The following is a 9,997-nucleotide window of genomic DNA, read 5'->3' on the forward strand; positions in this document are numbered from 1 at the left end:
ATTTCTACAAGGTTAATATTTGCAAATATTGAACTTAAGAAATTCGTTTATTTAAATTTTCAAAAATATTTACTAATTAATTTCCATAATGGATATTTTAATTCCTTGGTAATAGTGTTTTATTCCAATAATTTCACCCAATAAAGACTAAAGTATTATAAATAAATAAATACTTAACAATAAAATGTGTCGTGCCTTTATTTGCCATTTTACACCTATTAACTTTTAACTATCAGCTAAGTTTTACCAAATACTTTTAAATAAATAATTAATAAAATCGGCTGGTCAAACCGGCCATTACAATCAACTATCAACTATTAGCCAATTGCCAAACAGGTCCATTGCCATCCTCAGCAAATGAAACTTCAATCATATTAACTAGACGATATGATAAAGAAGAAAAAGAACAACAATTGAAACCCTTGATTTATTTATTAAATAAATTTTAAATAAAATGGAAATTTTACCATTAGTTAATTAATTATTATTCTATTTATTTTTATCCTTTTAATTAAAAACCATAAAAATTTAATTAGTTATAAAAAATATTTTAAGCATTATTAAATTAAAATATAAAATATACTATATTCTAATATAATTATATCTTAAACATAATGTATTCAAGCCTAAGCTAGTTATTATAAAGCTCGAAAGAATATATTTGGACCTAAGTTAAAATAGATCTATATAGGACTTGTGCATAATAAATTAAAACAAATATGGGCTAAAACTCACACATTACTTACATAAAATGAGTCTCGAACCTAGGATCTTATAAGTTAATAAGGCCTTAACTTTGTCATTAAACTAATAAATTCTCATTCGCTATAAATTTATTTTTGTATGACTATTATCAATGATAATTAATCTTTTTCCCATTAAAACTGTCTAAATAATATAAATAATTAATTTTCATAAAAATAATTTAATAAATTCATCTCAATAGTAGTATATAATTGAATTAAATATAAATTTAAAATACTTAATTTTAGTTGAAATAAAATATTTTTTAATGAAAGAAGTGAAATATATTTAATTTTATAGTACCTTCAATGTGTAATTAAATTTTTATTATTTTTAATCATGAGGTGTAGTGCAATAGTTGCTCACCTTATCCCTTAACCATAAGATCGAGGGTTCGATCATCGCCCATGGGAATGGAACACATTTCATGACCAGTTGTTTACCTCTTTCAAACACTACATAGGTATTGAAAACAACAAATATTTTGATTAATTACCCTATTTCGAACTGAATTAACCGATAACTGAAATTTCAAAAATTATTAACTGACTTTCGACCGAATTAAATTTAACCACTGACCGATTAACCGAATTAAATTAATTCGGTCGGTTAATTCAATTTTAAACGAACTATGAACACCTTTACTTTCAAAAACACCGATAATAAAAGAATTAATCACCGTTACGGACACTTACATCCCAACAAAATTTCATTTAATTAACAATTTACTTTTGGAAATAATATTTAGTTGTTCACGTTGAGTTAGCAATGATTTAAGGGCAATCACATTTATTAGAGTATCCAATGATATGTTAATTTATGGAATCCATCTTTCCTTGATGATTACTTGTAATCTAATTCGTATGAATTCAACTGAACTCGAATTAGTGTTTGATAATGAAAAAGCTATTTAGATTTAATATAAAATAATTTCATTTTAATTGTTCATATACAACAAATTAATTATCGTAAAATCGAATTATAATATTTTTCTATTACCATTTTTATAAAATTACGTATTTAGCTTAATCATTAGTAGGTTTAATTATTGTAACGTCTTAATCTTATATTGAAAAACTGTGTTCACTTTACTACTATACTTTATCATAACACATGAAACTGTCAGTGACTAAAAAGCTGCCAAAAAAAGAATCTGCCAAGCTGGAGAAGCTGCGTCGCCGGCAGGAAGCCTCTCTCTCCGTCGAGGAGGGGGAAGATCCCCATTCCTCCAACTATGGTGATTACCTTTTTCATGTTCAAGGTCGATATTCGAGTTAGAAAATTGTATTGTGTGAATAAAGCCATGCCTACCTTACCCATTAACATTGAGGATGCGGCTCGAAGTGATGCTGAAATTGAAGCTGCTTTGCAAGTATGTAATAACTACCCATTGCCTTGCTTTGCAAGTATATGTGTATATGTTTATTATGAGTTTGCAAGTATGTTCGTATGTATTTATTATCACTCATATGTCTATCATTTATTTACTACAGTGAAAAGATAAACTTCCTTGTGTGAATTAAGATATACAGTTGAACTTGAGAGTGCTTGATCTTCGAACCCCTGCTAATCGAGAGATTTTTCGCATCTAGTGCTAAGTTAGAACTGTAAGTATACGAGGCTTTTCTGTTTCCGTTGCTCTTCTTTTTTTTTCTTTTTCTTTTACTATGGTTGTCACTGCCAGTGGCAAAGCTAGAGGTGCTAGCAGGCCCGGCCCCCTTAAAATGAAAACTTTTTCATTTAAGTCTATTTATAATTTGTAAAATTTTAAATTAGTAATGGCAAAATTGCACTTTATCCTTTCTAAAAAATGATACAAATTTGATTTAATCCTTTAAAAATTATAGAGATATAAGCTATTAAAATAATGAAATTACATCTTTACTATAATAAAACTATACAATTTAATTTCGACCAGAAAAAAAATTTTATGACCACATGCTAATGTGCTTGCCCTTGCCTTCCACCTTTTGCTTGTTTATTAAAACTTCTAACTTAATGCATATTGATGTGTCTTGGCATTACATTTCTCACATCATATCACAAAATTGGTTTTCTTTCACTATTGTTTTATAATTATATGGTCTTTAATCGCCAAAGAATTTAACTGTTTTCTTACTTTCTCATTTCCATCTTATATCTAAACTGCTCAATGGTTTCTTAAACAAATCCACAAGTTTCACAGATATTTAGGCAATTCATGTTGTCTGAGGGTTTTGTTGAAATCCACACTCCTAAACTAATAGCAGGCTCTAGTGAGGGCGGTTCTGCTATTTTTAAGCTTGACTACAAAGGGCAACCTCAACTTGCCAACCAGATGGCTATCTATAGGGATTTTGGACGGGATTTCGAGATTGGCCTTAGAGTTGAGAATTCTTACACAGGTATTTGTGTAAATTTACGGGTCTTGATGTTGAAATGGAGATCAAGAAGCACTACTTTGTTCTCTTGAGTCATGACTTCTAAATTTTCATTATGGTTTAATAGCTATTTCAGCCTCTATATACAAGTGATGGAAGTTGCGGACCGTGTAGAGGATATCAGCCAAAATAAGAAAGAAATGAAGCAAAGAAAACAGATGCAAAAATTGATCAAAAATTGATCTACATAATTGATTTCATTAAGCCAAATATATGAGTTACAAAGCAATTACCTAATGTATAACTACTCCCATTAATTACATTGAAAATTACATAACTTATCTTGCACACATAGTGAAGTTGACTTATCAGCCAATATCATCACCTAAACATCACACCAATCAGCAAACTAGTCTTGGTGTTTCAGATCGACTAATTACAAAATGAACTAAGCTAGTTACAAGTTGAACAAAATAGAATTGATGCATTGGTTGAGCTTCAAAAAACTTCTCTACTGTTGCATTGCAGGCCAAAGTTCAACAGACCGACTATCTGTTACAATGTTTGAAAGTTTGAATGAGAGGTGTGGGAAGGAACTTGAAGCTGTAGAGAGGCAGTATCCCTTTGAACCTTTGAAGGTCTTTATCCATTTTTTTAGTTATGCAATACTTATATGGCTATTAAGCTTCTGTATTATTTTAGATCATTAAGTACTCTTATTGTAACACCCCTAACCCTTATCTATCACCAAAACAGGGTTACAGAGAATTACCAGACTTTTTTCGATCAAATTCAAACATTACATGTCATTTAGCATACATATCAGAAATTAATCATAATTACTCATATTTTCCCTTATATGAGCCCTCAAGGTCCAAAATACACGTTAGAAATGCATTTAGACTAAACTAGACACTTAGAGAATTTTTTGCAAAATTTCAAAATTTTCCTAGGTGCAAGGGGCACACGCTTGTGTCTTAGGCCATATGGGCATTCGAAATGAGGCACACGGAGTGTCCATGCTCGTGTAACTCTCTAACTTGGGTCACACGGCCAAGCCACACGTCCGCGTGCTAGGCCGTGTGCAAATGCCTAAGCATTCTATTTCTCAATTTTAAAGATGTAGGGGACACACGGCCAGACCACACGCCTATGTGCTAGGCCGTGTGTGACACACACCCGTGTGTCTGCCCGTGTAGACGAAAATAGGTCATTTTAAGGCCACATTTCTCACCCATTTTTTATTTCAACCTATACACAACATTTTGATACATCAATACATCCCAAACAAGCAATCAAAACAAGCCAAAAACATGTTTTAAACATAACATAACATAACATAACATAACATAACATCACATATACTCAAATACTTAAACTTACCTATTTAATCCATCTCATTAATTTATTAAAATTTATTACTAATTAAATACATACAAGCATATATCATTCACATCCACATTCAATTTACTTCATTTCCAAACCAACATATATATATTTAAGTTGATTAATTAGACAAAACTTCACTCCTAACATTTATATAAACCAATCTTTAGTCAAATCCATACCAACCCTATACATGCCATATAAACCATAGTATAGTTTCAAAGACTACCGGGATGAGCTGGATAGTGTGAATTGATGTGCTGATTTGATCTCCCGCCCTCACGATAATCTACAAGGACATTAAACAACACAAGTAAGCTTAATGAAATTTAGTAAGTCCAATAGGTTAAACATAAATCTTACCGAACCTAATATAACAAATCAAATAAGTAAATTATTCATGCAACCTCCCTGTCAATCACAACCTTAATCGATGAAAACACTTATTTCAAATCAATACCAATAATAAATAATAAGTCTTTCGATTTCAATTACATAAGTCACTTACCAAATCTTACCAAATTGGAGAACGACTTACGGATAAGAGTACATCATTTTCAAAAGCCCAAAGGATGAACAGAAGCACATAAGTGCTAAACAGAAACCCATGAGGGTTAAACGGAAACTCATAAGAGCTGAACGGAAACCCATAAGAGTTAAATAGAAGCTTAAAATAGCTAAATGGAAACTCATATGAGTTGAATAGAAGCTTGTGAGAGCTAAACGGAAAGTAAACATGAAAGTTCGCAACAAATGCTGAACCTCGGTCTACTTGGGTAATTTTTCGTCAATTCCTCATTTGCTGTCTTGCACCACACAACGATTGTACTCAAATCTCGCGTTCCATTTAACTCGGATATTCACTTCAAATTTATAACTTAACAATAATTCCATTTTCAAAAATATACTAAATATATAATACCATTCATCAATTTAATAGAAATATTAAAGTTTAGCCATACGAACTTACCTAGGTTAAATTGTAAGATCGTAGAAGTTCAGGGACTATTCTACTAATTTCTCTTTTTCACGAGTATCTACGAGCTCTTGATCTAAAATATAAAATTACTCATTCATTAGTATATATTCAGTTCCAATTCACTTCGCATTTAATATCCCTCAATTTTTTAAATTTATACATTACCCTAACTTTAACAACTTTTACAATTTAGTCCCTTATTAATTAGTCTATCAAATGAACTAATTTTTCTCAATTGACAATTTATCTAAATATCCTAGCTATCATACAGCCCTTGATAAACATAAATTTAATACAAAACCCTAATATTTAGTCTTTTCACAATTTAGTCTTAAAATTAATATCCATCAAAATCACTTTATAAAATCATCATACAATAAAATTAAAGCTCTAGATCCATGTTATTTCATCAAAAACATCCAGTATTCATCAATGGTAACTTTCAAATTTTCCAATAAAATAAAAAACTAATGAAATAGCTAGTTAGACCTAATTGTAAAAGTCTTAAAAACACAAAAATTTTAAGAAAAAATGCAAGAATTAAACTTACATGAAGCTAAAATATGAAAGCTAGCCTTAAAATCTCTTCAATGGTGTTTCTAAACAGAAAATTGGAGAAGAAATGGTGAAGAAACTCTTAAAATCTCATTTTAGATATTTTAATTTTATTTTATTTTCAATTTTGCCCTTAAATCACCTAATTTCATTATTATTTTTCTGCTTATCCGCCTCAGCCATCCCATGTGTGTCTATTTGCCCTTTTAGTCTTCCTGTATTTATCATTTGGGCTATTTAATCACTATTTCTTTAATTAGCAAGCTTTTCACCTTTTTCAATTTAGTTCTTTTTGATTGATTAACTATTAAAACGTTAAAATTTTCTAACAAAGCTTTAATACTAACTTAATGACACTCCGTAAATATTTATAAAAATATTTACGGCTCGGTTTATAGAATCGAAGTCTCGATACCTCATTTTCTAAACCACTTAACCTAACGAATCCTTATCAAACACAAATTACTAATGCAAAAATCTTCTTAAAACCACATTTGACTCGTAAATACTAAATAATAAAATTTACGAGCTTATTCGTCGGATTTAGTGGTCCCAAACCACTGTTTCCGGCACAACTGAAGATCAGATTGTTACACTTGTATTTGGCTGTTAAATCTTGCTGGAATAGAAAGAAATATCCCAATTTGGAATAGTTATTGTTATCATTATTTTTTCTTGATCCATATACCCTACAGCTTACATTTGAGGAAGGAGTTCAGATGCTGAAGCTAATCTTAAAGCTTTTTTCTTATTTATATCTAAGTCACATGTTGCTGTATTTTTCCACTTTTTTTTTTTCTTTTCTAATCATGTTAAAGAGGAAATAGGTCAAATAAATGAGGTGAGTAGGAAAGAATATAAAGAGGCAAAGGAAGTAGCTTGCTTAAGTTATGCTTGGAAGGATTTCTCATAGATCCACTTTGTCCTATGAAATTGTTTTGTCATCTTTTAACTGATCTTGATTCTAGTTCACTTTCTCCCAAAGTTCATGCTTTGAACTTGTTTGATTGTTTCCTTATGTTTAGGCGAGGAGAAAATTTCAGAAGGCCAATGTGTCCATGTGTTGGGTTTTTGAACAATTTATCCGGAGGAAGTATGAAGCTCAGTGTATAACTTGAGCAACAACGTAATTAACCCGGATAAAATATGAAAGAAGCTTAAGCTTCAAAGACTTGAGACTTGAAAAAGGAAACTACCAACAAAACAGAAATTTTTGGAAGAAATGAATTTTTCTTACTTTTCATTTCATCCGGCTAAAGTATATATGTGTTACAATAAAATTGAAAGTTACCTAACATAACTGCTTCCATAAATGCTTATCAAAGGCTTAGCTAAAATTACAAACAAAATGTAGCTGACATACCAGCTATCACATTCAAATCTTGACCAAATCCTACTAACTTAAAAGTTAGATTACAAAGCAACCAAATCAAGTTACAAATAAACAAAATGATTCTGCTTCAATTAATTCAGCTCCAATGTTGGTTTGATGTTGCATTTCAGGCCAAAGTTTAACACTCCTCCTTGGACTGTATGCAATAAACTCTAATTTTTCTTTTTAAAGCATCAAATCGTGTAGCACCGAGAGACTTCGTTAAAATATCAGCAGACTGATTTTTTAAGCTGCAATGAACCAGATTTACCTTCTTCAATTGTTCAGCCTCTCGAACAAAATGGAATTTAATCTTAAAATGTTTTGTCTTGCCATGAAAAACAGGATTTTTAGCTATAGCAACTGCTGACTGATTATCAACCCTGATTTCAGTTGCTCCGACTTGTTCTTCATTCAAGTCACACAAAAGTTTCCTAAGCCAAATGGCTTGATTAACAGCTGCAGCAGCTGCAATGTATTCTGCTTCAGCTATAGATTGAGCAACAGTTTGTTGCTTCTTTAAACTCCAATAGAAAACTCCCAAGCCAAGAGTAAAAATGTATCTAGAGGTGTTTTTCATGTCATCAATGGACCCTTCCCAATCACTATCTGAATACCCTATCAATTTGAGCTCTTTTGCCTTCTCAAAATTCACTCCATGATTCAAAGTTCCCTTCAAATATCTAAGAACTCTCTTTGCTGCTTTAAAATGGACAACATCACAGCAATGCATGAATCTGGATAGTAAGCTAACAACATGCATAATATTAGGCCTAGTAGTTGTTAAGTAAAGCAAACAACCTACCAAGCTTCGATATTCCTTCTCATCAACCCTTTCTTGATTCCCACAACTAGTCAGCTTCTCCCCTTAAGCCATAGGTTTGCTGACTATTTTGCAATTGGACATGCAAAATCTGTTGAGAATCTTCAAAGCAAAGGTATGTTGGCTAATGAAGATGCCTTGATCAGATTGGTTCACTTCCATGCCAAGGAAGTATGTCATGACTCCCAAATCTGTCATCTCAAAAACTTCTTGTATTTGCACTTTGAACTCATCGATCAACTCTCCCTTGCTTCCAGTTACAAGTAAGTTATCCACATAAAGTGAGACAATCAGAAGAGTTTTATTTTCTGACTTCTTTATAAAAAGTATAGGTTCACTAACATTTTTCTCGGACCTGAGCCTAGATAGGTACTCATCAACCCTATCATATTAGGCACTTGGTGCTTACTTTAGACCATACAAGGCCTTTTTCAGCTTGTAAACTTTGTCCTCCTCACCAAGAACCTTGAACCCCTCAAGTTGTTCAATAAAAATCTCTTCCTTTAGGAAGCCATTTAAGAATGCTGACTTGACATTGAGCTGGTGAATTCTCCATTGCTTCTGTGCAGCCAACGTAAATAGAAGTTTAATTGTGTCTAGCCTTGCGACTGGAGCAAATGTTTCTATGAAATCAATGCCATATTGCTGACTATAGCCTTTCACCACAAGTCTTGCCTTGTGTTTTTTCAATGAGTCATCAGCATTGTACTTGGCTTTAACACCCACTTGACACCTATGACTTTCTTATGATCAAGTCTGTCAACCAAATCCCAAGTGTCATTTTTGTGGATCATTTCCAATTCAGCTTCCATGACCTTCTTCCAACATTTGTCCCTGGCAACCTCTTCAATATCTGAAGGTTCAACTATTGCAACATCACATCTTTGGTAGATATCAGCAATAGTACTTGTCCCTCTCACAGTTGCTTCATCAAAATTATCATCAACTGGCCCTTTTTCAGCTAATTCGAAGCTGCTGTCCAGTTGATCTTCTTCAATCAACCTTGCATCTGTATCATTCCAGCTCCAAACCTTCTCTTCAGCAAACCTCACATCCCTACTCACCAAAATCTTTTTAGTTGAGGGATCATACACCTTATAGACCTTATTGGTGCTACTGTAACCAACAAAGATCCCAGGCATAGATCTTTTGTCAAGTTTGGTTCTCTTTTCAGCTGGTATAAGAGTTTAGTAGACACAACCAAACACCTTTAAGTGTGACACTGTTGGTTTGAGATCATGCAAAACTTTAAAAGGAGTTTTGTCCTTGACATCAGTGGTAGGCAGCCTATTGAGCAGATACACTGAAGTGTTTGCTGCTTCAGCCCAAAATTTTCTTGGCAATTTGCTTTCAAATAACAGACATCTGGCCATATCGAGCACTGTTCGATTTTTTCTTTTACAAACTCCATTTTGCTGAAGAGTATAAATTATTGTTAGTTGATGATGAATTCCAGCTTGCTCACACAGCTTCTGAAACTTATCTAACATGTATTCAACACCATTATCTGATCTCAGAGATTTAATCTTGCAGCCTGATTGGTTCTCAACTAGAGCTTTAAATTTGCTGAATGCTTCAAACACCTCTAATTTTTGCTTCAAAAAATAGATCCAACAGAATCTACTAAAATCATCAATGAACAACACAAAGTATTTGTTGTCATTCAAAGAGGAAGTCTTCATTGGTCCATAAATGTCAGTGTGAACTAATTCGAGCTTGCCTCGAGCTCTCCATGCTTTATTAACTGGAAAAGGCAGTCTTGCCTGCTTACCAAGTTG

General features: G+C 32.3%; 1 pseudogene; it reads left to right on the forward strand.

Moving 5' to 3' along the window:
* Positions 1-1,846: 1,846 nt before the first annotated feature.
* LOC108458603 (aspartate--tRNA ligase 2, cytoplasmic-like) lies at positions 1,847-7,142 on the forward strand (annotated as a pseudogene).
* Positions 7,143-9,997: the final 2,855 nt, after the last annotated feature.

The sequence above is a fragment of the Gossypium arboreum genome, chromosome 1 (assembly GCF_025698485.1).
Source record: "Gossypium arboreum isolate Shixiya-1 chromosome 1, ASM2569848v2, whole genome shotgun sequence".
NCBI lineage: Eukaryota > Viridiplantae > Streptophyta > Magnoliopsida > Malvales > Malvaceae > Gossypium > Gossypium arboreum.